This window comes from Dermacentor andersoni, chromosome 7, assembly GCF_023375885.2.
Source record: "Dermacentor andersoni chromosome 7, qqDerAnde1_hic_scaffold, whole genome shotgun sequence".
NCBI lineage: Eukaryota > Metazoa > Arthropoda > Arachnida > Ixodida > Ixodidae > Dermacentor > Dermacentor andersoni.
In genome coordinates this window covers 135,269,461-135,282,748 of record NC_092820.1, presented here as the reverse complement: position 1 = coordinate 135,282,748, position 13,288 = coordinate 135,269,461, and the positions used below count along the sequence as shown (strand labels likewise).

General features: G+C 46.7%; 1 protein-coding gene across 2 annotated transcripts in view; it reads left to right on the top strand.

Moving 5' to 3' along the window:
- LOC129385601 (probable chitinase 2) overlaps nucleotides 1-13,288 on the top strand; it is a 198,438-nt gene that overhangs the window by 58,551 nt on the left and 126,599 nt on the right. The gene's annotated exons all lie outside the window — the stretch shown is intronic.

Below are 13,288 nucleotides of genomic sequence, written 5' to 3'. Positions count from 1 at the left end.
CCTGCCAAGGTAACTAAACAACCCTAAGAGCACCAAGCCGTAGGCGTAGTTTCACGACCTAAACGACACGCATGACATTCATGCCATGTCCTATCACTTATGTTACTATGCATGCTATTCATACTATTCCAATTTTGCTACGTACGAAGACGTAGGCGGCTACTTCATGACCTACATCAGACTCATTTCTGATATTCATGTTAGGTACCATTTATGTTTGTCATGCACTGTTGTCATAGTATGCAAATTTTGGTACATGCCAAGTTAACATACTAAGTTAACCAAGACCATGACAGCACCAAGGTGTAGGCGGCTCTTTCATGACCTACGTGAGACACATGTCACGATATTCATGTCGCAGCTTACCACTTATATTTGTCATGCACTCTTGTCTTATTATGCGAATTTTGGCACATAGTAAGCAAATGAAACGACCATGAGGGCCTCCAGACGTATGCGGCTAGGTAGATATTCTCAAAGTGGCAATTGTTTGTGAAAGATGCTTCGCGTTTTAAAAGCATTAAACATACTGGGCGTAGTCGTAAGGTCATATGCACGGACTGGCCTAGACCTGGGGGTTGTGACCATGATAGTCTGAACATGCCCATTGCGCATCATTAACTCTTTAAAGAAACCTTGAGTCGAGAACCCGAATACTGGATCCATGCGTGGCCATGGACCAGTCCGTCTACGGTAGGTGGTGCATTTCTAGTGCGTACCACGGGGCCAAGATGGTGCGTTTTTGCCACCGGCTAACGACCGTGCAAGTAAAGAGGCACCTCTGTGAGCCTTGTGTTCAAGGGCTTGTCTCAGGTGGCCAAGGTGAATCACCAGGGATTCCCGGAATGTGTAGCACCAGTTCACCTCCCCACCACTCCGAATGCCTTCTAAAGAAGAACATTCCTATATTGCATTCTCTTACTACCTTCCGCGTAAAGTTGATTTCTAATGAAACAGAAGTAGTTTTACCTTATGCGATCCCACAACTGCATTGATATGCTTCACAGGACATGGACTGCGTGATTAAAGTCCTTGCACACAAACCCTGGATAAATGCTTCGTTACACAGGCGATTCTTATCATCAGCCTCGTTATGCCCACTGCAGGGCAAAGGCCTCTCCCATACTTCTGGCAAATGTGCAGCATCGGTGGCCCCAACGTTCGCGATATAAATGACACATCTACCACGAATCTGTGGTCAACGGTCACACTGAGAACTAGCACGCGCATACTTGACTCTCCATGGTTGATATATTACGACATAAAAATCAACCCGCACTACGAGTCAAGGTCATCTCGCTGGACTTCCTGACTTGTGCATAAGGAAAGAAAATCCGGCCCGATATGTAACAACAGCTCTGACAATCCAAATCCCTATATATAGACCAAGGGCCAGATAGTAGGAACCAAGAATGCTTTACTTTATGACAGAGTTCGTGGGATGAGAAACAGGATTCGGAATCACTTTTGCATTGGCGTGTAGATGCCGTGAGCGGCAAGCTGTGAAACCTCAAGTTAGACCGTGACCGAGGCGCAATTACCAACTCAGTCGACGGCCGTCACTGACTTTCATTACGTGGAACTGTGTAGAAGCTGGGTAGAAGTAACAAAAGTAGAACTGTCTAGCGCTGATCAGTCCCGACCTAGAGCGCGAGTTCGAGGGGAGCCGTAAAGCCTTGGCTTAGGACTGGTATTAACTTAAGAAGTCAAGCGGCGCCAGCGAAGCTTAAGCGTTTTGAGTATTTACTTGTACGAGGGCTCCTCGGATTCACCAATTGCATTGTTCGAGTGCAATAAATAAAAAGTTACGATCCGAATTTATTACCTTTATTTATTTACCTAAGTGTATTTTCCCACGGAGATTACACCATTATCAAGGCAGCGAGATAGCGGGGCACCAGTTCTTTACGATGAGGTACAACAAATTTCATATCATAAAATGACATACCAGAAACTGTGCACCACGTGTGAACTAAAGACAATGTAAAAAACATTTGTTCGAAATTGAAATGATGCGCCGAAAGTTGTGCAAAGTGACGAAATGTTGTTAGAAGGTGCTGAAGAAAAATAAGTAGTACTGTAGAAGCACCAAGTTGTATGGCTGCAATGGAAATCACTTTTCTTTCCGTCAAGAGTTTTTATTAGCTCGTATCTTAGCGTTCCTAACGCATGAGATTACCGGCGCATCACGAAATCACATATTCGACGCCAGACAAACTGCGAAGAAAATTCCTGTGGAGTTTTATGTCTTTCATTCAAGGAAGGGCATAACAGTTAAGAAGGCTGAGGTAGTGGCTCATTAGTTTTCAAAAGAAGTTGCAGATTCAATCGATTGCCTTAAAAATGCGCTATCGACCCAACATTTATTTCGCGAGCGGGCAGGAAAGCCCACACTGTACGTTTGTCAACACACTTTCAAACTTGTCATGCGGAGCCAACCTACTGCGTGCATATCATACAAAACGTTGTGTACATTACCTTCTTTGCACTATCACGATGTTTACGCTGCAGCACAATGATCTATTACAGGCACACAGTCAGCTTGAGTGCGTCGACGTTACTAGTGGAGTACTTTATCTCCGGAATTGAGAGGTCCCCCATATAACGTCATTGAACGCCATGCGATTGTGCAGGTGCGCAGACTACATACGTTCCCTCACTTTTGTGCCAGGCCTTGGCGACAGGCTTGTCAAAATGGGGGTTATCCAACTTGCGTAAATGACGCACTTCATCTGTCTTATCAGCTGTGAGGACGAACAATAATAGCGTTGTGCTCACCCGCCTATGACACCAAAAAATAATTTGATGGGATACAATTCTGAGTTCATTTTGACTGCATCGCAAATATGATCTCACCATTTGAGAAAAGTTGATGATAAATTTACTGTACGCTAAACATGATGAAGTTGAAAGCCTGCGTGCTCACGTGGCAATAAATTACTTTGACATTCTCAGTCGAATGTGCTGTTTCTTCCTATTATTGTTTTCGCTTTAGTTGCTTTTCTCTCTAATTCTCTTTTTGCTTTTGCCTAGACATCGCCACTGATTCTGCGTGGTTAATGGCACGTTAGAACAGTCGTCTCAAGCCTATGAAGACCATTAAGACACATACGCAGGTTAACTAAATGATTTAAAAAAAATTTAGCTGTGTAATCGATGATGGTAGCTACATAAACTTCTATATATCATGCACTATACTTTCTTGTAGCGCAGTCAGAATGAGAAGCACACGGGAAGGCATATTATACAATCGAGACAGCGCTAACTTTAAACAACCGATGTATGATCAGTTCTCGTCAGCGCACGGACACTCGTCAAAACGTCATACAACGCCTGTAGATTGATCGGCAAATATACGCAGCGCCGACAGCTAGTGTGTTGCACTGCTAAACACGCGGTTTGCCTCACTTTGCTTCGGAAGAGTACATGTTGCTGCGAAGGCATACGTGTGTCTTGAAGGCAGCCGCTTTTGACCTAGCGACTGCTGCTTCTGCTCTCCGCATCTCCAGTCAGGGAAACCAAAGAAATGAATCCAGAAGGACCGCAGAGGTGATGGCGCCGAAGCGGCAGTTGTAGATGATGCGTTCAGTCCAAGTTGACCACGAATTGCTGACGAGAAATAGGTGCCCTGCTCTGCCTGTGCGCTTATTTTCAAAGGACTTCATATTAAGTAAAGTGCTTGCTAAGCTGAACACCTTCGACTATTCGGAAAATATCAGCCGCAACGACTCCAGCACTTTAAGGCAATTGGCTAAGAAGGAGAAAACTTGCAAAATAATTTATGCTGTTTATTTGGATAGATATAATAGCAAGTGATGTATCTTTTCGGCGTATTTAATTATGATCCGGAACATGATAACGAGTGCGCAAATATTTTAACCCAGAATGTGCTCACATTGTGCTTTGTGACCAACCAATTGCACTTTTGCGATGATTTGAGGAGAGTGCTCCGTGGATTAGGCATTAAAAAAGAACTGCAAGAGATTTAACGTTTGTGGACGAACGAAATGCACATACAATAATTGAGAGTGTTTTTGCCGGAGAGTCACCATTTAAACGAAAGTATTTTTCCTCTGCCGTCCTCAGGGTCATTTCCTAGTCATTTCATCATTAAGACGATTTATGATCACTTGTGATCTCGCCGGCTATTTTTATATCGCGAGCACTAATATTCTAAAATCTTTTCCGAAATTCGCAGCTTTAAGCCTTTGTTTTCCAAAAAGTGCAATAAATTTTGTTATGAAGTCCCGACTGAGCGCACGCTAAACGAAGCATACGGAGATGCGCTAGTGGAACCTGAAAGTTAACGTCTATGAGAAGCAGTTGCTGAAATAATGTAATTGACCAAGCAATATGCACACTATTCTACGCTGAGAAACTTTCTAAAGCTGTGAGTTGAATTGCTGCTCGTGTTGAATAGTTTCGTTAATGGAAGTGTAAGGATAAGTAAATTTGGTTACAGAATAAGCGTGAAGGCAGTGTCACAAAGCTTTGACACGTTTTCTGGCGCAATGAATGGAAGAAGGAACACCAGCAACCACACATAAAAATACATGACAAGTTTTGCATCAAAGGCGTGACGTAAACCTCTTAAAGGCGTGACATAAACATACCTCGAAAAGTGCTTATTTCTCACTGAAATCTGCAAAATATACTGCGAGTGTATTCAACCAAAATACCTAAAGTATCTGTGGAAAATTTTTCACGAATACATGGGCAGAACCATCAGCACTGAAGGCGAGCGTCGCCCTAGACTACTGTGGCTTCGTGTCGAATTTGTACAGAGATTTCGCCGCATGTGAAAGCGGTGCGTAAATTTCGTTTCCAGCACATTACCTACGTGATACTACTGTATTAGGAAAGTTAGCATCGGTGCTTCTCCTCTGAACGTGCTTTGAAAGGGAGGCATATTGTACGCCAACCCTTTTCTTCATGGACCTGTGTTTCTCCTGTAATAGAACAAATGAAGCTCAATGCCTGTCATTCAGCGCTGGCGGGAGAGTTTTAGGAAGCAACTTCGTCGTCAAAACCGAAACTCAGTAAGAAAGAAGTGTTTTTTAGCTTGCTGCCGGTACACAACACTCAGCCATAAACGGTTCAAACGGCGGAAACGTCCCACGAGTTTATGCTAAATATGCGCCCCAACCTCGTTTGTCTATCTGCAAATAGGACAAATATGCGGCGGCCGAGCATAAATGCTGCGCTTTCATGCAAAAGCGTCAAATGGTCTATTGAGCGGGAAAGCCGGGGTCTGTCATCAGCAGCAGCCAAACGGCCGGTAAACTCCCATTGGCTGCGACGCCAGGTCACGAGCACGGCTGGACGGAGCAGAACGAGCGAAATGAGACACCTGCTGCTCCTTTGGCGCACCAGGTGTTGCGTGAGGGGAGAGGGCATCGCCGCGACGCCACGTCACCCATGCTCTCACTCACGGAAGCCTGCGTTATCCGCGCGTACCTTGGCCGCGCAAACTCTCGCGTGAGCTCTAACTACGCCTAGGTAAGACCAAATGAAAACGCCCCTGGCGTCTCCGCTCACTCGCTTGCCTACGAGAAGTTGATAACTTGAAGTGGGCCAAACAATATCACATCGGGACTACATACGCCCCGATCAACCTTCTCTCGATGTCCCTATTAGGCAGGCTGAAGTAAGATCAGCACTCATTAAGCTCCGAAACTGAACTCCTGCAGATGACCACATCAGCAATGTCTTGCTAAGAAACCTCGAGTAGCGATCCTTCGGGCTTCTGACGGAGTACTTCAATGTGTGCCGCGAAACGGGGTAGCTAGCTGCTGAATGGAAGCATGGAAAAATACCTTTCATCCCTATACCCAATAACCCTTAATACCCGGAATCTCCATGTCAGCTCCCTACCTTCGCTCCTGGGCAAACGTTTGGAACATGTCATCCTGATCCGTCACGCGCAACACATAGAATACCATGGACTACATCTCCATAGGAAGGTAGGATTTTGAGTGGATCATTCTGCACAGGACGCCCTGCTGCAGATTTTACACGCCATCCTCAATAGCATATTACACGACGGCAGAGCAATCCCGGCAGTAGACCTTACTAAAGTATTTGACAAGGTTAAGAACAGTGGCATCCAGCAGAGCATCCAACCGCTGCAGTGAGGAGCTAAGACCTACATCTGGGCCATCCTCAACGGACGGACCACCTCCCTGCACATAGACGATGTAGAACCTCCTCTTTCACCTCCGGCAACATTGGCACCCCTCGAGGCGTGGTGTTATACGCATTCCTCTCTAATATTACTTTCATTGGCCTGGCCAAGGCTCTGAGCCTCGTCTTACACTTGGGACACACACATTACGTGGATGATATAATGGGTTGGACCACATACGGCTCGGATGACGACATAGAATCGACCTTGCAAGAAGCAGCCACAGCTCTAGCTACCCATGCGGCAAGCATTGACCTTGAATGCTCCCACACAGTCAGCACTCCTCATGCACCGGTCATGGCGTGTCCCTATGATTCCCATTATGTACATGACACCCCCATACCACGAACACCCACCCGTAGCCTTCTTGTACTGTACTTACAGGACACGAGGAAAAACAGCCTTACACTAAAAGCGCTAAAACAGCCCCCTTAATCCATTGTCCATCTCGTTAGAAAGGTTTGAAACTCACCAGCCGGTTTAGGCAAAGCAGACAATCTCAACGTGCTGCATGGCTTTGCGCACAATCACGTTCCTTACGCCTCTCCTTGCTTGAACCTCTCATGTGCGGACAAAGATAAAATCAACGCACAACACCGCATGGTGACTGAAGCAGCCCTCAACCTGCCAAAGAACACTAGTACTGACAGTATCTTAGAATTAGGAATGCACAACACTATAGAAGAACTTAGAGAGGCACATCCACAAACACAGTACCTTCGCCTGGCTGGAAGAAGAGCAGGACGGCATATACTGGACTCTCTCAGAATTAGCATGCCCGCAGGTGCTGTAGATTTAATCTCTCTTCATCGCACCATGCGTGTGGCGCTTATCATTAAACCCCAGCTTTAGAAAGTCCACCAAGAACACCATCAATCCTGCCGCGTCGTGTGAGCCAAAGGTCTCCATGACGAATACGGCACTTCGTATCGGTCTGGACCCCGAATGGGGTCCAGACCGTTAGGTAGCTGCGGCTTATTGTCAAGCAGCCCTCCACCCACTCACATGTTTCAGACACGCTCTGTACCACGGAAGAAGCAGAGGAAGTTGCTTATGCCTTAGAAATCACCCGAACAATATGGCTTGCATAGTTAGTGAATCCAAAGCGGCCATTCTTTTCCTGCGGACGCGTCCATCCCTCCGCGTGGCAAATATTGAGAATGTACTTCCTCAATTCTAATAGGAGTATTGAGCTCATGTGGGTGGCGGCTCGTTCTGACAATGCCGGAAGCGAGGCTGCCGATAGCATAGCCCGAGGACTTCTTACCCTGGGATATGGCGACCCCTTCCATTATTTCTCGAAGGAACGGGAACATACGTTCTCTTAACTTTCCGAACAAGCACGGCTTGCCCGTTGACTCTACCCCACTCCGGAACCCGGACTATGCTCCTCCCCACAAATCCTGTGGAGGCGACTCCAGACGTGATCTGCTACCACTCAGCTTCTATCCCACTTCCGCCCCGTTTCCTCAGAGTGCACTCCCTGTGGAGTCACACGCCACCTTAGACCACATCATCTTCGGCTTGCCGATCCTCCCTCGCAGAGACAGCCCACCATTGGAACATGGAATGAATGAGAGGCCTTCCCTGCGTCGCAGGACCCGTACACCCAACTTCGCAGTGTGAATCGAGGTACCAGTAGCATGCCTTGCGTAGCCTGGAACATGTGCGTAATGGAAGGGCTGTGCGATGGCCATGGGCTCTTGCAGGATAAAAACTCGCTCACTTAATAAAGTTTTTTCATCCATCCATCCATAATTTGAAGGACCACTCAGCGGCGTTCATTTGGACATCAATGCTTTCGATTTCCGAACTCATAAGAAGTGTTTAGGTGTCCTAGCATTTTTTTCTTTCTTAGGGATTCACGTCGTGCTTTGACACTGTGCAATATATTCTCGGAAACGCCTCTTCTGTGTAATGGTTCGTTATGTAATACCGTCTGTTGTGTTGTAAACGGGTGATAACTAGGCATAAAGGTATTGATTATATTGGCTACTAATTGTTCTGCCGTATAAAAAGAACTAAAGCTAATGAGAAAATAAATATTACAGAAAAGGCAAAAGAGGAGAAAGAGGGCAAGGGAGAAACAGTTAAGCCAAGATAAAGCTAGCTGGCTATCTTTACTGCGATAAGGGTATATTGAATGAAATGCGACGGAAGGAAAACGAAAATGAAATGAAAAAAAAAAAGAGAGACCGGGAAATAGAAAGGAAGTGCATGTGTAACGTAATGCAGCACATGAACATTCCCAGTTTTTCACTAAGTTCAGATGTCTTTGGGAAGCGGAGGGTCACGATTCAGGCCTTCTTTGCTGAACACGCAGATTTCAGTCAATATATGCAAACTGAGGTGGTAAAATACCTTTGGAAGGATTCCGGTTAAGATATTAGTAGGTACCGCTAAAGAGAATGAATAAGATCTGCCAGCGGAAAACTCAGTTGCAAGAACAAGACGTGCAAATATTTATAGAAGATATACCTAGTTAACGTACGCAGGCAGATGTTGGCTATAGTATAACGTAAATCGCCTGCGTGAAGTTTTGTATCTGATATCCATGTGTCATATGTTACTAAATAGAGTTGAAACCATAAGTACGTACCTGTAACTGAAGGCTTTAAGCAAGAGAGTGGTCCCTGAAGGAGGTCTAGTCACAGGGTGCTCAATTTTTACTCAACCCTTCGCAATTGTGATATAGACTCTGGAGATAGCGGAGCAACCGGTGCTTGCGTACTCTGTAAAACGTGTACTTAAATTCTGTTGACGCAATGAAATCATTCCCCTCTTCTTTTTCCGCACGGAGCAACACGAAAGCGACGCAGCTGCCCACCGTATCAGCAGTTCGTTGGTGCCGAAAGGTAGCGTAGCGAGTGCCGGCGGCTGCGACCCTATTACGGGTTTCATAGCCGTATGAGAGCTCTTTCAACTTTGAAAGCCCCAACGTAGGAGCAACGTTTCCACTTGACTTGAAAAGCATTTAGTGGTGTTTTTTAGACTGAGTGACGAAATACAGTATACAACGTTGTAGAAAGTTGTGTTTCTCTTAAGCAACTGTAGTTTGCAGTGGTAAGAAAAATACAAAGGCGCGTTCATTTGTTTTTTTAATGCGATATTACTCTTTGGAAATTTCAGGCACATTTTCGTATATACGTAGTATGTAAGTATGTAATCTCTTTCCTCCCAACTTGGGCAGCTGAGTGTGCGTTCGACTGGGTATGTGGCACCAGGTATGCTCAGCTGTGTATGCGACTATAGTATTTGTGGCTGAACAGAAAAACTTAGGTAAGACAACTTGACACAATGGGCATGTGCGATGAGACATGTGCAGCTGGATATGTGCCCGAATAGATAAGCTGGGCTGCTGAATTTGTGCAACTAGACATGTGTTGCTGGTTATGTGGCAGAGTAGACAGCGTGGGCCATTTTGTGCGCGCAATGATGCATGGGTCACTAGGTATGTAAACTAGCCCACTGTTGCAGAATGTGTGGGTTTGCAACTAGGTGCGGCTCCGGATACACAAGCAGAACAAGATGCATAAAGTGAAGTCGGCAACATTTAAACGTGTAATGGGTTGTGCGATAATTTTTTTACTGTTGCTATCGTTGAATCGTTGAACGGCAATTACAGTCTCGCCAATTAGTCAAAGCCGCAGCCTCAGTAATGTTGTCGTGACGAATTAGACTTTAACGACGACACTAGTGACAATGAGGATGATGTTGTGAGGTCACGGCTAAGGCTTCCGTCTACAAGTTTTAAGGTGTCAGCTTCAGCCTTCTGCGTTGTTCGTTCCTGCATTCATTAACTTCAATTTTACAGGTTTACGCGTGGCAACATTTAGTAGTGGAGATGTTTGCACACACGGAGCTCCGCAGCGGACTGCTCGTATGAGTTACCTCAATGATTGACGGCCATGATACCATGAAAGCTAATGGGCCACCTCCAGCGCAGCAGGCTGTGAAGTAAGTCGTGTTGTCCAAGCCGCGATAAAGCCGTACGTTCTTCGACTTCAATGAAAGTAACATTAAGGACGAGATTTCCTTCTATAACCACGTACGCAATCAAAAATGGTTTGATGAAATGCTAATGTTTGCCAATGTCATACATTACGTACGAGACCCAGCACGATTCTGGTGCAACACGTACGAACATGACAGGAGGCACTGGGACGTCTGTAAAAAGATGCTTCAGGAACTGTTAAGGAAGACCGTTGGTGGCGAGACAGCAGCAAAAAAATAAGTAGCTTTCGCCTTGCGCTGATATGTCTGCAGAAAGTTCCATTGGGTATATTTACTAAGTGTTCGGTCTGTGGCGTAAAATCGACCAAATTAACCAGGCGGCCATGGTTCGTCATATCTTGGAGGAAATTGGAGATGACGCCTTGAACTTGCTCATCTGTAAGCACTGTGGCTCCATAAAAGCATTAATCAATTTTGAATGTTAGAACAGGTAAAAAGCTGTCGCTTTACGCAGCAGTTAAGCAGACTGCAAATACGGCTGTGACATCTTTGTGTGAAGACCAACCACGTGCAAGCTCATCGGTCTTCTCAGCCAAATATGGCGTGGATAATTCATCGCGAGAACGAAACCCTGACTCGAGCCACCCCACATAAACATTTCCAATATGAAAATTTACACGTATCATGTACAAGCGGGTGTTCGACAATAGGTGGCGAATTTCGGCATTCCGTCTGTTTGCCACAATCAAGATGCTACCGTTACTAAGGGCCACAGAACCACCGTTTTTAGCTTTCCTCGTCTGTAACTCGCCTTCGTAAGCCGGCCAATTGGAGAACAACAGGCGGACAGGGCGATTGGTGTCAATTGCCGCGCCTTCGACATATCACTCTTCACCGCTGCAGCCATTGGTAATCGTTACCTAGGTGGAGCTTCTCGTATACCCACCCAAAACCACGCCCTCGCCGTTTCTCTGCGTGTCCTCCGACGGTGAATACTAGCGATGCAAACACAAACTTTCGAACCAGCCGGCCACCATAGCCCCGCCGCCGTCCATCTCGTTCTCCGCAGGCATGCCGCTCTTCATCTTTCTCCATGACGTTCTTCCCACAAGAAAACTAGTCGATTCAGCTCCCGGAGGAGACGCTGCATTAACGACCTGACCTGGAAGTTCTCTGTTGTCATTCTAGCATTTTACGTGCCAAAGCCACGATCCCATTATGTAGCACGTCTATGGGAGGCTACAGAATAATTCTGCTCACCCGGGGTTTTCTTAATATATACCCAAAACACACTACATGGGCGTTTCTGCATTTCATCCCCATCGAAAGGCGGTCGCGGCTGCCTGGATTCGATTCTGTGACTTTATGCTTTGCAGCGCAACGCCGTAGCCACTAAGCAACCATGGCGGGTACGTTTTGCGTTAACTCCAGCCTGTCCCAATAAGAAAGTGCCGTTGTTCTTCAAAGGCTCACAGCGATGGCTGGTTGGGCTAGTTGATAAAGCATCTCAAAGGGTTAACAGAGCACACAGACAGCGACAGAGTAAGGAATAACAAGACACAGGAATACTACAACTTGTATTTTATTCGAAGAGGTAACATACGTCGTGAGCGCATCCAATTCGCTGGAGAACCGTACACCTCATAGATTGAGGATGTGTTTGCCCTGTGCAAGCGTGTGAACGCCGCCATTTCCCAGAGCGACCGAATCCGCCACATTATAAAGGCATAAACACCGTCACCTACATTGCCCTTGCTACGCAAAATTCTGCAACCATCCAGGATGTGAAAACTACGTGCCAGCAACTTGAGGAGCTCCAGTCCCTTCGCGCTATTCACCGCAACCTCCGACATTCGTCTCCCATCGACAATGGACTTGCGCACGCTTATCCGCGACATCGTCCGTGACGAGCTTTACGGGCGGTGTTCTTCCTGCGCTCCGCAAAGTATCGTCCCTTATCCATCGACCAGTTTCCGCCACAGCATTCGGCAATAGATGACGTCCGCATCGCGTCTACCATGCTCCGAAGGCCCGTGCTCTCATAAGGTACCAACGTATGCCGACGTTGCGGCGCTCGCTCCAGCCATCACCGCCCCTTCACCTACACCAAGAGATTACCCTCCAGTGGTTTCATTGTCATCGCCAGTGCGTGTACAGCGTTACTACGCTGCGCGTCCTGCCAGGCCCATTTGCTACTACTGTGGCTATAAAGGGCACATCTCCCGATTTTGTCGTAGGCATCAACAGGATGAGGAACGTGGCTACACTCCCGAGGAACGTATAAGCGTCCATCTAGCATTGGGCTGTCAGCGCACGTCTTACCACTCCTCCTATCACCGGTCACCTTCTCCTTCCTAACCTACTGCTATGCCTGTGAGTTCTCCTGAATCTCGCCGCAGCTCGCCGTCTCCACGTCGTCGTTTGGTGTCGCCTCTCCGGCGCGCTTCTCACGTCACAAACGCCCTCTCGGGAAACTCCCCGATGCAGTTTTAGGAGGGGAAACTGCATCCACTGGACAGCCTACAATTGGACCGGAGCGACATTCCAACTTGTCAGTGTTTAAATTAGAAGGTGTATACGTCGAAGTTCTGGTTGATACAGGCGCTGCCATTTCGATTATTCGTGCTGACGTTTGTTGCCACCTCCGAAAGTTACCACGCCTTACTCCGGCCCTTATCTTCGTGCAGCGACCAACGCTATTATTCAGCCAATCGCGCAGTGCGCTGTTCGGGTGCCCATAGACGGAATTCAGCACCACATTGTCCTTGCGGTATTTCGTGAGTGTACATACGAACTCATGTTGGAGTGCGACATCTTATCTTCCGCGTCTGCTTCTATCTCTTGTCGTCAGCGCCTCATACAACTGGCAATTGTCTTCCTAACCCTGAAGTAACCATGAAGTAACCTGACCATAACTTGTAAGGAACCGCTTTATTCCAGTCGAGGTCGTGCTGCTGCCCCGAGCATCAAGCTGTGCTGCTGGTGACCCTATTATACAGATGAAGAAGATGTACAATGGAGGGTGATATGTGGAGACTATGAAGTTGAAAGTGAGGAATGTGTTGCGCTCACACTAGGTAGGTTAAAACAGGCAATGGGAGAGCTAACAAAGCCAAACACTTGTCCCGGTCTGTACAAGCTGTAAACCCT